A 20051-nucleotide genomic window follows, 5' to 3' on the forward strand; every position below is an offset into this window, starting at 1 on the left:
AATGGAACTGGTTTATAATTTTATTTTCAGATTGCTTGTTGCTAGTTTATAGAAAAGCATTTGATTGATGTGTATTAATTTTGTATTCTGCAAACTTGCCAAACTTGTTTATTGATTCAAATAGCTTTGCAAGTGAGTATGTGCATATTCCTTTTATTCAAGATCATGTCATGTGAGAGTAGAGATACTTTGCTTCTTATTTATCTTTCTGAATGCCTTTTATTTTTTTCTTGCCTAACTGCCTTGGCCAGAATCTCCAGCACAAGACAGAATCTAAGTGTTGAAAGCAAGCACCCTTGTCTTGTTCCTGATTTAATACATGTGTCTTTTAAATCAGTTAAAAGGAGAAAGGAAAAATATATGCCTGTACTGAATTATACTGTATTTTATAATTACCTATATAATTAAATTTACTGGTTCTCTTGGTTTTTATGGGTGGGTTCAAATTATTGTCTGATGTCACTTGCTTCATCCTGAAAAACTTGTTTTAGTGTTTCTTTTAGGGTTAGCCTGATACCTATGAATTCTCTCTGTGAGTGTCTTTATTTAAGCTTCATCTTTGTAAAGTAGTTTTGCTAGATGTGAGATTCTTTTAATTATTATGAACAAATACATAAACTAAATTTATAATTAAAAATTTTTATCTTAATGAAAGTTTCTTTTTACTGTCACAAAACACATATAAAATAAAATTTACTACTATTTGCATGATTTTTAGGTGTAAATTTTTAGGTGTAAACTGTAGTTCAGTTCAGTTCAGTTGCTCAGTCGTGTCTGACTCCTTGTGACCACATGAATCGCAGCATGCCAGGCCTCCCTGTCCATCACCAACTCCCAGAGTTTACTCAAACCCATGTCCATCGAGTCAGTGATGCCATCCAGCCATCTCATCCTCTGTCGTCCCCTTCTCCTCCTGCCCCCAATCCCTGCCAGCATCAGGGACTTTTCCAATGAGTCAACTCTTTGCATGAGGTGGCCAAAGTACTGGAGTTTCAGCTTCAGCATCAGTCCTTCCAATGAACACCCAGGACTGATCTCCTTTAGGATGAATTGGCTGGATCTCCTTGCAGTCCAAGGGACTCTCAAGAGTCTTCTCCAACACCACAGTTCAAAAGCATCAATTTTTCGGTGCTCAGCTTTCTTCACAGTCTAACTCTCACATCCATACATGACCACTGGAAAAACCATAGCCTTGACCAGACAGACCTTTGTTGGCAAAGTAATGTCTCTGCTTTTTAATAAGCTATCTAGGTTGGTCATAACTTTCCTTCCAAGGAGTAAGCGTCTTTTAATTTCATGGCTGCAGTCACCATCTGCAGTGATTTTGGAGTCTGACACAGTTTCTACTGTTTCCCCATCTATTTCCCATAAGGTGATGGGACCAGATGCCACGATCTCAGTTTTCTGAATGTTAAGCTTTAAGCCCACTTTTTCACTCTCCTCTTTCACTTTCATCAAGAGTCTTTTTAGTTCCTCTTCACTTTCTGCCATGAGTGGTGTCATCTGCATATCTGAGGTTATTGATATTTCTCCCGGCAATACAGTCAGTGGCTTTAAGTACATTATGATGTTTTGCCTCCCTCTCCAGAACTTTTTCAGCTTTCCAAATTGAAACTCTGTATCTATGAAACAGTTACTCTCTATTCCCTCCTGTCTATGGCCCCTGGCAATCACCAATTTGTTTTGTATTTATGAACTTGAAGTATTCTAAATACCTCCTAGATGTGAATCATACAGTATTTGTCCTTTTGTGTCTGACTTACTTCACTTAGCATAATGTCTAACATGTTTTGTAGCATGTGTCAGTTTATTCCTTTTTTTAAGGCTGAATGATATTCCAGTATACCATATTTTGTTTATCCATTCCCTGTTGATGAACATTTGGGCTGTTTTTACCTTTTGGCTATTGTGAATATTGCTGCTATGGACATTGGTGTAAAATATCTGTTCCAATCCCTGCTTTCAGTTTTTTGGAATGTATACCCAGAAGTGGAGTTGCTGGATCATATGGTAATTCTGTGTTTAACTTTTTTGATTATACATGTATATGTATGTATCTATATTCTTTGTTGAATTCTTTTCCTTTGTAGTTTATTACAAGATATTGAGTATTGTTTCCTGTGCTAACAGTAAGCGCATGCTGTTTATTTTGCATATAGCAGCGTGCATCTGTTAATACCACACTCCCGATCTATCCTTCTCCACACTGACCCTTTGGCAACTATAAGTTTGTTTCCTATGTGTCTTTGATCCATTTTGATTTAATTTTTGTATGTGGTGTAGGATAAGTTTTCAACATATGCTGATATCACATTGTTTTGATTACTTTGGAATAAGAATTTAAATCAGGAATTGTGGTGCTTCCCGCTTTATTTTTCTTTTGCAAGATTATTTGGCTATTCAAGGTCCCTTGCCATGCCATATGAATTTTGGGATGGACTTTCTGTTTCTGTAAAAAAACCTTGTGGGGATTTTAATAGGGATTGGATTGAATATGTACATTGTTTTGGGTAGTACTGTCATCTTAACAAGATTAACATGAGATGTTTATTTCATTTGTGTCTCTATTTTTTTTTTTTCCAACAATGTTTTGTAGTTTTCTGTGTACCAGTCTTTTATCTCCTTGGTTGATCTTATTTCAAAGTATTTTATTCTTTTTGATGTTATTGTAAGTGGAATTGCTTTCTTTATTTCCTTTTTAGATAGTTCATTATTGTATGGACATGCAACAGTTGTTGCATGTTGTGTTGTTGTGTGTTGATTTTTTACTGTGGTTGTACTTTTAAAATATATTTATTTTATTGAAGTATAGTTGACTTAAGTGTTTCCAGTGCACAGCAAGGTGATTCAGTTATACAAATACATATATATTATTTATTAAATTATTTTCCATCATAGGTTATTACAGATATTGACTATAGTTTCCTATGCTATACAGCAAACCTTTGTTGCATATCTATTTTTGAATTAGAAATCTAGCATTCTATTCATACTAAGTCAAACAAGTGGAATAAAAATGTCATAATTTTTTTAGTTAGGCAAAAATTCATAAGTTTTCTAAAATATACTTCCTTGGTGACTCAGATGATAAAGCATCTGCCTGCAACGCGGGAGACCTGGATTTGATCCCTGGGTTGGGAAGATCCCCTGGAGAAGGAAATGGCAACCCACTCCAGTACTCTTGTCTGGAAAATCCCATGGATGGAGGAGCCTGGTAGGCTACAGTCCATGGTGGTTGCAAAGAGTCGGATACAACTGAGTGACTTCACTTTCACTTTTCACTTTCACTTATACATATATATCCTTATGACCCAGATGATCATGTTGGTGTGATCACTCACTTAGAGCCAGACATCCTGGAGTGTGAAGTCAAGTGGGCCGTTGGAAGCATCGCTACAAACAAAGCTAGTGGAGGTGATGGAATTCCAGTTGAGCTGTTTCAAATCCTAAAAGATGATGCTGTGAAAGTGCTGCACTCAATATGCCAGCAAATTCGGAAAACTCAGCAATGGCCACAAGACTGGAAAAGGTCGGTTTTCATTCCAATCCCAAAGCAAGGCAATGCCAAAGAATGCTCAAACTACCACACAATTGTACTCGTCTCACATGCTAGTAAAGAAATGCTCAAAATTCTCCAAGCCAGGCTTCAACAATACATGAACCGTGAACTTTCAGATGTTCAAGCTGGATTTAGACAAGGCAGAGGAACCAGAGATCAAATTGCCAACATCTGCTGGGTCATTGAAAAAGCAAGAGAGTTCCAGAAAAACATCTATTTCTGCTTTATTGACTATGCCAAAGCCTTTGACTGTGTGCATCACAACAAACTGTGGAAAATTCTTCAAGAGATAGAAATACCAGACTACCTGATCTGCTTCCTGAGAAATCTGGATGCAGGTCAGAAAGCAACAGTTAGAACTGGACATGGAACAACAGACTGGTTCCAAATAGGAAAAGGAGTATGTCAAGGCTGTATATTGTCACCCTGCTTATTTAACTTACATGCAGAGAACATCATGAGAAATGCTGGGCTGGATGAAGCACAAGCTGGAATCAAGATTGCTGGGAGAAATATCAATAACCTCAGATATGCAGATGACACCACCCTTATGGCAGAAAGTGAAGAAGAACTAAAAAGCCTCTTGAAAGTGAAAGAGGAGAGTGAAAAAGTTGACTTAAAGCTCAACATTCAGAAAACAAAGATCATGGTGTCTGGTCCCATCACTTCATGGCAAATAGATGGGGAAACAGTGGAAACAGTGAGAGACTTTATTTTTTTGGGCTCCAAAATCACTGCGGATGGTGACTGCAGCCATGAAATTAAAAGACGCTTACTCCTTTGAAGGAAAGTTATGACCAACTTAGATAGCATATTAAAAAGCAGACATTACTTTGAAACAAATGTCCGTCTAGTGAAGGCTATGATTTTTCCAGTGGTCATGTATGGATGTGAGAGTTGGACTATACAGAAAGCTGAGTGCAGAAGAATTGATGCTTTTGAACTGTGGTGTTGGAGAAGACTCTTGAGAATCCCTTGGACTGCAAGGAGATCAAATCAGTCCTGAATATTCATTGGAAGGACTGATGCTGAAGCTGAAACTCCAATACTTTGGCCACCTGATGGGAAGAGCTGACTCATTGGAAAAGACCCTGATGCTGGGAAAGATTGAGAGTGAGAGGAGAAGGGGATAACAGAGGATGAGATGGTTGGATGGCATCACTGACTCAATGGACATGAGTTTGAGTAAACTCCGGGAGTTGGTGATGGACAGGGAGCCCTGGCGTGCTTCAGTCCATGGGGTCGCAAAGAGTCGGACATGACTGAGCAACTGAACTGAACTAAACTGATACATATATATGTATACAAAAGCTTTCTACTACACTTGATAAAAGCTTGAGAAAGAACATTAAAAAAAAAAAGAAGAGATGGAGAAATTGGAGAACATAAACTAAATGAAATGGGAGCCCTGAATATGAAATAGAAAAAGTGAAACAAACTAGATAAAAGTAAAAGATCATCATATAGTCCAGTTATTTTTAAACATGACTGCTCATGAGAAACATATCTGGAGCTCTGGTGAAAAAAAGCAATAACTGGACATTGTATTTTTCAAAAATTTCAAGATAATTCTGATATGTATCTAGATTTTTAAAAGTGATTACAGGTTTTTCTCTTAGATCCTAGTTTTGGTGATGTAGAGTTCTATTATTTTTCTGTTGACCAATCATGATACAATGGTTTAGTGAGTATAGTTACATAATCATAATGTTTATCGGTTTTCACAATCAATAGCCAGACAAAAATAAAAGACAATTACAACTGCAAGCCATAATGGGAACATGATTAACAATTTAGAATAATTGCATACAACTTAGGGGCAGGCGTCAAGCAGAGTGATGTGGTGAGTGGAAGTGCATACATGCACATGTTTTCATCCACCCAGTCAGTCTATGTCTTTTGGTTGGTGCATTTAATCCATTTATGTTTAAGATAATTGTGGATATGTATGATCCTGTTACTGTTTTCTTAATTGTTTGGGGTTATTTTCTGTAGGTCTTTTCCTTCTCTTGTGTTTTCTGTCTAGAAAAGTTCCTTTAGCATTTGTTGTAAAGTTGGTTGGGTGGTGCTGAATTCTCTTAACTTTTGTCTGGAAAGCTTTTGATTTCTCCATCAAATCTGAAGAGTCTTGCTGGGTAGAGTATTCTTGGTAGTAGGTTCTTCCCTTTCATTACTTTAAATATATCATGCCGTTTCCTTCTGGCTTATAGAGTTTCTGTTGAGAGATCAGCTGATAACCCCTTGGGAGTTCCCTTCTATGTTATTTGTGATTTTTCCCTTGTTGCTTTTAATGTTTTATCTCTGTATTTAATTTTTATCAGTTTGATTACTGTGTTCTCAGTGTGTTGCTCCTTGGGTTTATCCTTTCTGGGACTCTATGTGCTTCCTGGACTTGGTTGACTATTTCCTTTCCCATGTTCAGGAAGTTTTCAGCAAATATTTTCTCAGGTCCTCTCTCTCTCTCCGCTGTCGGGGACCCCTATAATGTGAATGTTGGTGCAATTAATTTCGTCCCAGAGGTCTCTTAGGTTGTCTTCATTTCATTATTTTTTCTATATTGTGTTCTGTGGCAGTGATTTCCACCATTCTGTCCTCCAGGTCATTTTTCTGTTCTTCTGCCTCAGTCATTCTACTATTGATTCCTTGTAGTGTGTTATTCCTCTCTGTTTGTTCTTTAGTTCTTCTAGGTCTTTGATAAACATTTCTTGCATCTTCTCAATCTTGGCCTCCATTCTTTTCCCGAGATCCTGGATCATCTTCACTATCATTGTTCTGAATTTTTTTCTGGAAGGTTGCCTATCTTCAATTCATTTAGTTGCTTTTCTGGGGTTTTGTCCCTTTCTCTGGGACATAATTTTCTGCTTTTTCATCATGATTAACTTTCTGTAAAATGGTTTTTGTTTTCGTTGCTGTGAGACTGTGCTTCTTGTTTCTTCTGTCTGCCCTCTGAGAGATGAGGCTAAGAGGCTTGTGTAAACTTCTTGATGGGATGGAGTGGTGATGGGAAAAACTGGGTCTTGCTCTGGTGGGTAGGGCCTTGCTCAGTAAAGCTTTAATCCAATTATCTGCTGATGGATGGGATTGCACTTCCTCCCTGTAGTTGGCCTGAGGTGATCCAGTCCTAGGGTCTATGGGCTCTTTGGTAGGGTTAATGGCAAACTCCAAGAGGGTTTACACAAGGGGGAGCTTCCAGTGCCCCCATTCCCGTGGTTAGCCTTTGTCCACCCACGCCTCCACAGGAGGTCTCCAACACTAGCAAGTAGTTTTGGTTCAGTCTCCTGTGGAGTCACTGCTCCTCTCCTCTGGGTCTTGGTGTATGCAACGTTTTGTTTGTGCCCTTCAAGACTGGAGTCTCTGTTTCTCTCAGTCCTCTGGAAGGCCTATAGTCAAATATTTCTGGCTCTCAAGGCCGTTCCCTGGGGAGGGAATCCCCTTTGTTGGATCCCCAGGCTGAAAGCCTGATGTGGGTTTCAGAACCTTCACAATAGTGTGAGTATTTCTTTTTAGAATTATTGTTCTCCAGTCTGTGTGTTACTTACCTAGAGGGTATGGGATTTGATTTTATCATGATTGCCCCTGTCCTACTATCTCTCTGTGGCTTCTTTTTTGTCTTTGAACGTGGAGTATCTTTTTTTTGTTGGTGGGTTCCGGCATCCTCCTGTCAATGGTTGTTCAAAAACTAGTTGCAATTTTGGTGCTCTTGTAGGAGGAGATGAGCGTATGCCCTTCTACTCCACCACCTTGAACTGGAAGCTCTTGTGTGTTGATTTTGTATGCTTCAGCTTTGCTGGATTCAATTATTTTTTTCTAACATTTTATTTTTTGGGGGGTGTAGAATCTTTAGGGTTTTCTACATATAAGATCATGTCATGTGTTAGGAAAGATAATTTTATTTCTTCCTTTCCAATTTGGATGCCTTCTATTTCTTTTCTTTGCCTAATTACTTTGGCTAGCATTTCATATACCATATTAATGGATGTAAGATTCTTTATTGACAGTTTTTCCCCTCAATACTTTGAATCTCCATTTCACTGCCTCCTGGCCACTATTGTTTCTAGTGAGAAGTTAGTTGTTAACCTAACTGAGGTTTCATTGTGTGTGGCAAGTTGTTTTCTCTTGCTGTTTTCAACATTTTCTCTTTACCTTTCAACATTTTGACCATGAGGTATCTGAGTGTAGATTTCGTTGTGTTTACCCTTCTTACATTTCCTCAAGCTTCTTGAATGTGTAGATTAATATTTTTCATCAAATTTGGGGATCTCCAACCATTATTTCTTTGAATTTTTTTTTGTACATTTCTCTTTCTCCTCTCCTTCGAATGTTCTTAGTGGTGTATGTAGGTATGTTTAATAGTTTCCCATATTACTCTGAACCCACTCCAGTATTCTTGCCTGGAAAACCTCATGGACAGTGGAGCCTGGTGGGCTACAGTTCATGGGATCACAAAAGAGTCAGACACTACTTAGCGACTAAACAACAACAATATTACTCGGAGGTTCTGTTCATTATTCTTTATTCTTTTTTCTCTTTTGATCTTCAGACTTTATAGTCTCTGTTGGTCTGCCTTCAAGTTCTTTGATTATTTCTTCTACTAGCTCAAGTCTACTATTGATCCCTTGTAGTGAAATTTTTATTTTGATTGTACTTTTTAACTTTAGAATTTTTGTGTTTTTATTGATATTCTCTAATTAACAAGACATTTCACCATAATTTCCTTTAGTCTTTAAGCATGGTTCCCTTTAGTGTTTTGAACATTTAAAAAATTGTTGCTTTGATGTGTCTATGCTATGTCTTATATCTGGACTCTTTCAAAGGCAGTTTCTGTTGCTTGCCTTGTTTCTTCTGTATGGGTCATTTTATGTTCAGAACTGGATGTTTTAAATAATAAATTAAAAAAAAAGAAATTCTGGATACTCGTTTCTGTCTCATCATCCAGAGTTGTCATTTGATTATTTATTTTTTATTGATTTGATTGACTTGCTTGTAACATATGTGAAGTCTATTTCACTTGCAATGTGGGGAATGCTCTGATGTCACTCTTCAGGGGCACAGCCTTGGGCATGTGTATTCTTAAGGTCGGATGACAGGATTTTAGCAGTGCTTTCTTTGTCTCCCTGATCTGTTCAATTTTTCTGCCTCTTTTTGCATCACACTCCACTGTTAAGCTCCACTGAACACTGGTTAATTGCTCTCTGAGGCATAAATTGCTCCACAGTCTAACCTGAATTAGTGAAGAACTAAAGAGCCCCTTGATGAAAGTGAAAGAGGAGAGTGAAAAAGTTGGCTTAAAGCTCAACATTCAGAAAACTAAGATCATGGCATCCGGTCCCATCACTTCATGGCAAATAGATGAAGAAACAGTGGAAACAGTGAGAGACTTTATTTTCTTGGGCTCCAAAATCATTGCAGATGGTGACTGGAGCCATGAAATTAAAACACACTTACTCCTTGGAAGGAAAGTTATGACCAACCTAGACAGTGTATTAAAAAGCAGAGACATTACTTTGCCAACAAAGGTCCGTCTCATCAAGGCTATGGTTTTTCCAGTAGTCATGTGAGAGTTGAACTATAAAGAAAGCTGAGCACAGAAGAATTGATGCTTTTGAACTGTGGTGTTGGAGAAGACTTTTGAGAGTCCCTTGGCTGCAAGGAGATCCAACCAGTCCATCCTAAAGGAGATCAGTCCTGAGTGTTCATTGGAAGGACTGATGCTGAAGCTGAAACTCCAATACTTTGGCCACCTGATGCGAAGAGCTGACTCATTTGAAAAGATCCTGATGCTGGGAAAGATTGAGGGCAGGAGGAGAAGGAGATGACAGAGGATGAGATGGTTGGATGCATCACTGACTCACTGGAGATGAGTTTGAGTGAACTCTGGGAGTTGGTGATGGACAGAGAGGCCTGGTGTGCTGTGGTCCATGGGGTCATGAAGAGTCAGACACGACTGAGCGACTGAACTGAGCTGAACTTACAGGAGTAGTCTTTGAAACCTGCCTTTGAATTTTATTTAAACCTAGGAAGTCTCTCCTTAACTGTCTCCTTACTTAGTTTCTCTTACATATGTCTAGTTGGTTTATGGTTTAGACTGTTGTTCTCATAAAGCTGCCATCCTCTTCTTAATTGCTTACCACCAAAATCTCCCGTTTTTGAACAGAATAGGGTTGAACTTCCCCATGGTCTCCTCCAAATAAAGGTAGTCCCCTTAGGGAGATGCATGGAGGTCTTTGTTGTCCTACCTCTCTCTCTGTGAGCAGATTCTCCATGCCACTGCTCTTGACCTGGGTTGGAGGCAGTGGCGTACTTTTCTCAGATGGATTTCCTTATTTATGAGTAGGGCAGTAGCCCTTGTTCTTCTGCATCTCCTGGTATGGAACCATTTCTTTTGGCATGTAATTTCCACCCTATAAGTGATCCAAGGTGAGATCATTCAAGGTCCATCCTTCTCAGTCTGCTGCACCTGGGATAGTTTCTAAATGTAGAGGTTGAGTGGAAGAAACGAGCTTCAAGACTTTTCTGCCAAGCTTGCCTGGAATAGACCTTTTGCAATGTAGAGCCAGATGAGATGAGAAATGGTGATTGCCCCTCAGGGTGAAACTATAACTCTAGTCTGGGAACCGGGTAACAGGGCAGTCCTATCTTCTTCGCCACACATCATCAGAGTAGAATTTTGATTTCACTGGGCTGGGTGGAAAGGAGGGAGAAAGCATGTCAAGGCTTAAATGTCACAGACTCTCACTTCTCTTACTGCAATTAACAGATTTTCTTGGATAAATGTGTCTTCATTTGCTACATGCCTTTAGGACAATTTCCATTCACTTTAATATTTTTTGTTTTGTTTTAATTTTCACAAGTTATGATTGTTTCACTCTGGAGAATGTTTGTGGAGCTCTTCATGTTATTGTTTTGGAAATATTTCTTGCATCCTTACTCCCATAACCTAAAGAGTGAGTTCCTTATTTTATTTTCCCCAAATGAAATCCTGTAAGGAAACAGATAAAAGTGGAGACACCCTGGTTGAATATAAAGTCAACTAATGTTCTTGGCTTTTCCCTTGTTTCATTCCTTCCCCTCATCCCTATCCTCTCGGTCATTTATGCAGGTGGAAACACACTTTGAGAATCATTTGCCTTTAAGATAAAGTATTTACTTTGTGCACTGGACCTTTACTATCTTCTACCTGCCCTCATCCACTCACTCCTTTACATTTCCATGTATATCTGAAGGAGTTCCTTCAGAGAAAGAGTCAGAAGGATATGTGTACAAATGAAGAGATTTATTACAAAGATTGTCTTATGTGATTGTAAGAGCTGGGTAAGCCTGACTTTTGTGGGTCAGGCTATCAGGAAGGCAGGTTGGAAATTCTCAGGCAGGTGCTGATGCTGCTGGAATGTCTGTTTTCTTAGGGAAAACTCATTTCTGTACTTAAAGCCTTTCAAAGGACTGAATCAGTTCCAGCCAGATAATCCAGGATAATGTTTTCTAACATAAAGTCAGTTGATTGTAGATATTAATTATGTCTTCAAAATATCTTCATAGAAATACCTAGACCAGAGTTTGACTGAATAACTAAGTACTGTAGCCTAGACACATTGATGAATAAAGCTGACCTACTCTGCTTCACCTATTCTGTTCTTTCTTGAACACTCTACATTTTCTTATCCCATGAAATTATGGCACATTTCCTTCCCTTGGTAGGAAATACTCCTATTCTTCTTTGCCTCTGGATTTCCTCCTCCAAAAACCTGCACTAATGTTGCTTCTTCCATGGAGCCCTACTTGACTTCCCCAGGCAGAGTTAATTGCATGTATTCTGAGTTCTCACGACTTCGGCTCTTGCCATAATTTGGAGCATTGCCTCTCCATCTTGTCAGTATTTGCTATTGTCTCCATCTCCTTTGACGTATTCTGAAGTAGTTGAGGGTAGGGATTGTCTTATTCATGTCTTGGTCTCCAGCACAATGCCAGTCATAGAGAAGCTGTAAATAATTCCTAGGTAGGCTCTTACTGGAGAGCCTGAAATCTGCTAAGAAAGTATGTTGTTTTTTTTTCCATGATGTGTGGCATGTGGGATCTTAGTTCCCCAACCAGGGATTGAACCTACATCCGCTGCATTGGAAGTGTGAAGTCTTAACCACTGGACCACCAGGAAAGTTTTGGAAAGTATGGTTTTTGTGGTTGGCAGAGCAGACAGGCAGCATGAGCCTAAACTCAAGAGAATAACTCTAACTTCCCCTCTAGTTGGTCATGTGATGCCATGAATCATGGAGTGGAACTGGTGACACGTCCACAGGAAGCCCTGCAGCGACGGCATTCCTAACTGCAACAGGACCAACACTCCTGCAGGACAATAGCCCTGGTGCTCTAGCTGGCCAAGAACATCACTGGGCAAGGGTCCTTTAAGCAGTCCTTTTTCTCTGGAGGATATTTTGTAGGGCCACTCTGTCTTCTGGCTCCAAATGTTTATAGCTCATTTCAGTTCCTCCTGACCCATTTGCTGTTAAACAGAATTAAACATTGTCTACCACTGAGCATAAAAAAGAAATGCTCATTCATTGGGGATTTAGAGAAAGAAAGAAAAAAAAAAAAAGTCTTGTCTAGACATCCATCCCAGCACCAGAGTCCTAGGATAGATGTCTTCTTAATTCTGATCGACTTCCCCTCAGGGTAGATGTTATCAACTCCTCCTTGTTTATTTGTTGCCATTTGTTCTCTCCCAGGAAGAATAAGAGGGATAAAACTAAGTCTTATGTAGCATGAGTGTCTTTCTTTGTAAGGATCCTGCTGAAAGGATAGCAATGAAATGTCTATTTTACCTTCTTCAGTCTGTGATGGGAGCTCAGACACTTTTGATGAGAGCCTCCCCTTCCCTCACTTTCTCCCTTTGTGCTTTTCAGAATAGGATCAGACTCTAGCTGATTGGTCTGTCTCCTCTCCCTTAAGGCTGTTAAGTAAGAAGCTGGGTGGGGAATCCACACTGCATTACCTTGCCTTATGCTCTCCTTTCCTAAGACCAGGGTAGGTTTACTATCTGCAGCTCAGTTCAGCTACTCTATTTATATACTCGGAAGGAGAAGCTAACGAAGGTTTTTGCCTTTGGAACTTCTCAACTAAGTACAAAGATACTTGTTGATCCATGAAGGACAAGATTCAAATAGAATTTGTGATTAGTGTGTTTTTTTTTTTTCAAAAAAGAGAATAATTCAAATTGCGATTAGTGTGTTTTTCCAAAAAGAGAACAAGTCAAATTCTCAGACTGAAATGTGTCTAAATTTTTTTTATCCCAAGATTAATCACAGAAGACTAAATCTATGAGCTCGGATTGAACAAGCATAAGAGAAATAATTTACTCCAAAAATCTGAGCATCTCTCTCTTTCCTCAGAGTCCTGCCCTAATGCCATCTGAAAGGACCACAGGCTGTCTTTATCTCTTAACACCCTTATGAACTTTTTTTATCCCAAGATTAATCACAGAAGACTAAATCTATGAGCTCGGATTGAACAAGCATAAGAGAAATAATTTACTCCAAAAATCTGAGCATCTCTCTCTTTCCTCAGAGTCCTGCCCTAATGCCATCTGAAAGGACCACAGGCTGTCTTTATCTCTTAACACCCTTATGAACTTTCTTCATTGCACTTACTTAACATTGTCTTCTGTTTTTCCTTGTTTATCAGCTGTATCTCCCACTAGAGGCTGAGCAATGTGAGATCTTAACAATTCTGTTCACTTTCATACATGTGATCCCCGTGATGACTTGTAGTGATAAGTAGGTAGGGAAAAAGGGAACTAATAAAATTTTAGGTACTCTGTGCTAAGAAATTTAACATACAATTCTGTTCACTTTCACACATGTGATCCCCATGATGACTTGTAGTGACAAGTAGGTAGGGAAAAAGGGAACTAATAATTTTTTAGGTACTCTGTGCTAAGAAATTTTACACACTCTAGCTCATGTATGCTTTTAACCTCCCAGCAAGTAAATAAATTACTCAGTTTTACAGAGAAAGAAGCCCAAATTAAAATATCCCCTGAATAGCAGTGTGTGTATGTTTGTATATATATGGATGTGTGTGATTTAAATGTCTAAAGTATGGGAGAAGTGCAATCAGTATTCAAGAAAGTTCCAAAAAATCTTAAAGAAGAAAAATCATCCTGTATGATTAAAAACCCAGTACCTGAAAGTGTCAATCGTGTGTGTGATGTTAGCTAACCTTTACTTGGGTTATATGCTGCCAGGCACTGTGCCGAGCATCTTATTTGGGCAGGTACTATTCTGACCATCATTTTACAGATGGCAAAACTGAGATAAAGAGGGACCGAAGAGCATTCCCAGGGTCACATAGCTAGTGAGTGATGGAGCTGGGATTTGAATCTTGGCAGTCTAACCACAGGATCCTAGCTCTTAACCAAAGATGGGGGTGAGAAGGTAGGTGTGATTTGTAAAATGAATGAAAAATAATATTTTCCTTCAAAGGATTAGATTTAGAGTTTAAATTTTTTTGATCCACAAGACAATTGATAACAGTTTCAACTAACATTTGCATAACACTTCATATAATACAGAGCATTTTCATATAACAGGACTTTATTGTGCTTCTCATGATGGCTTTGAGAGGTGGTAGAGGTGAGTTCTAGTTGTTACTCCCCGCTGACAACTGGGAAGAAGTTCAGAAGTGTGAAGTGACTTACCCTGTAAGTCTATTCCATGAGGCAGTCATGATGGAAGAATTCTCACCAGATATGGAATTGAATGGTATTTGATCTTGGATTTTCTAGACTCCAGATCTGTGAGAAGATTTTTCATTTCTGTTCTTTAAGCTGCCCAATCTATGGTATTTTATATGACAGCCATAGCTGAATAATACAATATACTAATATAACACCAAATTTCGTATGGTAAAACTGCAGGAAATATAAGTGCAAACAGATAAATTCAACTCATTTCTTTTAGAAACAATAAGTGAATCAAGAAATATAAAATTTTGCAAAATTAAGTAAGAATGATAATAGAGGAAAAACCTATTTATAAAAGTTACAAAAAAGATAAAATAACTAGAAATACACCTGGTAATATGTGTTCAAGATTTATACGTCGAAAACCTTTAATCTTTTACTAAGAAATATGAAACAGGAGATTAAAATGGAAAGCCATGGTTAATGGTTAACTCTTAGAGAGGACGATCAATATTGTGAAAATGTCTAATCCTTTTAAATTGACTCATAAGTCACTGTAACATCAGTAAAGCTACCAAGATTATATTTGAAACTACACAAGGTGATTTTAAAGTTCCTGCTGGGTAAAGATAAGGTAAGAGTCAAAAACATTCTGGATACTATGTTAGTACATATCATTTCACTACAATAAATAAAATAGTTTGTTAATAAAGGAGAAATAGGCAGATAAGAATTGAAAATTTCAATATAATGGTGGAAATTTGAAGGAAGATAAATACTGCATTTCAAAGCAGTAGTGAAAAGATGATTTTTTTCAATAAATGGTTAGACTAATGGCTACCATCTTCCCATCTTAATACTTAGATGAATCACAACTTTAAAAAAATTTTGGTAAAATATACATATACATAACGTATATTTTACCATCTTAGCCGTTTGTGACTATATCATTCAGTCACATTAAGTTCATTAACATTGTATGCAACCATTGTCACCATCCATGTCCAGAACTTTTTTGTCTTCCCAAACTGAAACTTCATACCCATTAAACAATAACTCTCCATTCCCTTCTCCTAGAACTTTATTACCACAGTTTTCCTTTCTATTTTTATGAAGGTGGCTACTCTAGGTACTTTATATAAGGGGAATCATAGAGTATTTGTCCTTCTGCGACTGGTTTACTTCACTCAGCATAATGTCTTAAGTTCATTCATTTTGCAGTATGTGCCAGAATTCTCTTCATTTCTAAAACTAATATTCCATGTTATGTATGCATCAAATGTTTATCCATTCATCTATAAATGGATGCTTGGGATACTTTCATCTTCTGGCTATTGGGAATAATGTTGCTATGATCATGTGTGTACAAGCGTCTGTTTGAATGTCTGCTTTTGCTTTTTTTGAGTATATACCCAGAAGTGGAATTGCTGAGTCACATGATAATTCTATGTTAAAGTTTTGAGGAATTGTTGACTTATAGTTTTAGGTATAAAATAGTAGGCCTCAAAATTGCTAAGTAGAAATACTATTTTTTAACATTGTAGAGTAAAGAATGCTTTTCCCAGCAAGAGAGAAAAGCCAAAACTCACAACAGGAAAGACTTTTTAATTTGACTACATGAAATGTTCAAAATTTCTGTACACACAGATACACACACTAAACAAAAGCTATTTGTAATGTGCAGTAGATAATAACTTCTAAATATAGTAAGACTCCAAGCAAATAATTAGGAAAAATAATAGCTATGCAAATTTAATATGTATGAAAAGCTGTTCAACCTTTCTAATTAAATAAATATAATATAAAACAAGAACATATTTTTTCACTTAGCAAAGATGAAATACCAAAACAGTATGGGTGTAGTTGTAAAAACATTTCCTTGCTTGGCAATTAGGCAATATGTGTCAAAATTCTTTGTCATAGAATTTTAGTTCTAACCATTTGTATTATATTGCTATATTTATTGTCCTGTAACCACAGATTCCACAGTTGCTTAGTGATGATTTTATATTTAAATGCATGTCATGCTTACTCCTAGTATTTTTTCTTTTTTGCCATAGCTTCTTCATTCTGAGTCCTTTATTTTGATTCATTCCTAGACAACTGCAACTTGCTGTCAGGTAGGGTTTTTGTTGTTGTTGGTGGTGGTTAAAAATAAATTCTTAACGACTGCACTGAAATATAATTGACATACAACAAACTGCGCATATTTAAAGTTTACAATATGAAAAGCTCAGGCACAGGTGAAACCATCTCAGAAACAAGAAAATTAACAAACATATTTATCACTATAAAAAATTGCCCTATGCTTTCTCCTAATCATTCCTCATTCCTTCCCCAGGCGACCATTGATCTGCTTTCTGTTACTACAGAATAGTATATATTTTTCTAGAATTTGTATATAGGTGGAATCATGTAGTATGTACCTTTTTTTCTTCACTCAATCTGGTTACTTTGAGATTCTGTCATATAATTGCATGTATCCATTGTACATTCTTTTTATTTTTGAGAGATTTTCAATTGTATCACTGTTGTTTATCCACTTACATGTTGATAAACATTGTGGTTTTTTTGATGGTTTGCATTTTTAGTAAACCTTTAATACTAAAGTATTTTTAGTAATACTTTAGTAAAATATTTTGTTATTTATTTTTTAACTTTTAATTTTATATTGAAGTATAGTTGATAACAATGTTGTGATAGTTTCAGATGTACAGCAAGGTGATTCAGTTATACATATACATATATCTATTCTTCTTCAAATTCTTTCTCATTTAGGTTTTTATATAATATAAAGCAGAGTTCCCTGTGCTATACAAAAGCCTTTGTTGGTTATTCTTTTCAAATATAGCAGTGTGTAATGTCAGTCTCAAACTCCCTAATTATCTCTTCCACCCACCCTTAAACATTTCAGTTTTGTTCCAGTTTTTGGCTAGTAAAATGAAGCTGTATGAACATTTATATACAAGTTTTGGTAAGGATGTACATTCTCATTTCTTTTGGCTAAATGCCCACTTGAATGGGATGGTAAGTGTTTAAGAAATTGACTGTCTCCCAAAGTGATTATACCATCTTCATTTTTATCAGCAGTGTATTTTTTTTTAGCAGTGTGTTTTTAACACTTAGTATAGTTGTTTTAATGTTAGCCATTTAGGTGTGTATGAGTATCTCATGGTGATTTTAATCTGCTTTTTCCTGGTGACTAATCACATTTACATGTTTTCATAGGTTTATTTGTATATTTTCTCTGGTGAAGTATCTGATCAAATCTCTTGTTCATTTTTTTTTTAATTCGATAGTTTGTTGTCTTACTATTGAGATTTGAGTTTTCTTTCCCATTCTGTATAGAAGTCTTTTACCAGGATTGTGATTTAAACATATTTTATCTCTATCTGGGATTTACCTTTAACACGTTTTTTTTCGAAGAGCAAAACTTACATAGTTTTGATGAAGTACAATTTATTAATTCTTTTTCTTTTATGGATCATACTTTTGATATTGCATTTAAGAAATCTTTGTCTAATCAAAAAATTAAAAACCATTTTCCTATATTTTCTTATAGAAGTTGTATAGTTTTAGGTTTTTATACATTTAGGTCTCTGATTCATTTTGAGTTGATTTTTATATATCTGTTGCCCCCTTCTCCTCCTGGCCCCAATCTCTCCCAGAATCAGGGTCTTTTCCAATGAGTCAACTCTTCGCATGAAGTGGCCAAAGTACTGGAGTTTCAGCTTCAGCATCAGTCCTTCCAATGAACACCCAGGACTGATCTCCTTTAGGATGGACTGGTTGGATCGCCTTGCAGTTCAAGGGACTCTCAAGAGTCTTCTCCAACACCACAGTTCAAAAGCATCAATTTTTCGGCACTCAAGCTTTCTTCATAGTCCAACTCTCACATCCATACATAACCATGGGAAAAACCATAGCCGTGACCAGACGGATATTTGTTGGCAAAGTAATGTCTCTGCTTTTTAATATGCTCTCTGGGTTGGTCATAACTTTCCTTCCAAGGAGTAAGCGTCTTTTAATTTCATGGCTGCAGTCACCATCTGCAGTGATTTGGGAGCCCCCCAAAATAAAGTCTGACACTATTTCCACTGTCTCCCCATCACCATGAGGTGATGGGGCCAGATGCCATGATCTTAGTTTTCTGAATGTTGAGCTTTAAGCCCACCTTTTCACTCTCCTCTTTCACTTTCAAGAGGCTTTTTAGTTCCTCTTCACTTTCTACCATAAGGGTGGTGTCATCTGCATATCTGAAGTTATTGATATTTCTCCCGGCAATCTTGATTCTAGCTTGTGCTCTTCCAGCCCAGCATTTCTCATGATATTCTCTGCATATAAGTTAAATAAGCAGGGTGACAATATACAGCCTTGATATACTCCTTTTGCTATTTGGAACCAGTCTGTTGTTCCATGTCCAGTTCTAGCTGTTGCTTCCTGACCTGCATACAGAATTCTCAAGAGGTAGGTCAGGTGGTCTGGTATTCCCATCTCTTTCAGAATTTTCCACAGTTTATTGTGATCCACACAGTTGAAGTCTTTGGCATAGTCAATAAAGCAGAAATAGATGTTTTTCTTTTTTTCTTTTTCTTTTCTTTTCTTTTTTTCTCTTGCTTTTTTCGAGAAAAAATTAGGCCACCACATATTTGGGTCTCTTCATTGTAGCAGTTTAGCCCTTAACTAATACACATTTATTCCTGAATGGTAGTATATCAGTAACATCATAGAAAAGGGATTCTTTCTTTATATATCTTCGTTTTTTTTTTTTTTGGAAAAATAGATAACCTACTTGGACTTAACACTGCCAAGTCAGAATTTTTCTATGTAATTATTTCTATTGATGATCGACCCACCCATACTAATGACTAAAATTGATTCATATATAGCTTGCTTTTTAGTCTAAGGAAATATGTTGAAGGTATATATTATTATTCCTATTCTGTAGACTAAAATTTTTGGATTCAGAGGGACTGTGAGAATTATACAAATTTACCCAGCTACTCGGTTTCTCAGGTGGCTCAATGATGAAGAATTCACCTGCCAGTGCAGGAGATGTGGGCTTGACCCCTGGGTCAGGAAGATACTCTGGAGAAGGAAATGTCAACCCATTCCAGTGTTCTTACTGGGGAAATTCCATGGACAGAGGATCCTGGCAGGCTACAGTCCATGTGATCACAAAGAGTCAGACATGTCTTAGCAACTAAACAACAACAACAGCACAGCTACTTAACCAGCAGAGTCAAGTAGTTTAGAGCTGGGTCCAAGTATATCATACTGTTTATAAAACTAGAACTCTTTGGAGTGCCTTTTAATGGCAAACCCACTTAACACTCCAACCAAATAAATCAATCACTTAACCAACTGTCATGTGTTAAGTGCCAGTTACATTCAAGGAATTTTCAGAGTGTCAGATAATAGATATCTAGCCTGTTCTCTGATTGCTAACTAATAGAACAACAGATCTATGTAAATATATGCCAAGTTGGGAAAAGGAAGCAAAATATTACCAAACCCTTTTCATGTGTTAGGTAATGTGATAATGAGGTAGGTCTTATCTTTATTATAATGAAGTCCTGGAGTGGTTAGGAGACTTGCCCACAGTCACATAACCAGGAACTTTCAGGGTTGGGATTGGACCTTGGGTCTGTAAAGACCCTGAAGCCGATGTCATTCCCAAGAAAGCATGGTAAAGGAAACCCTGACAATGGCTGAAATTCAGCAGAGTGATCATTTCCCTTTTGGGAGTCACAGAGGCTTGATAGAGGAGACAGAGTTAGATCTGGGGAGAATTTGGGTAGGGAGAGAAAATATGGGGAT

The sequence above is a fragment of the Muntiacus reevesi genome, chromosome 2 (genome assembly GCF_963930625.1).
Source record: "Muntiacus reevesi chromosome 2, mMunRee1.1, whole genome shotgun sequence".
NCBI lineage: Eukaryota > Metazoa > Chordata > Mammalia > Artiodactyla > Cervidae > Muntiacus > Muntiacus reevesi.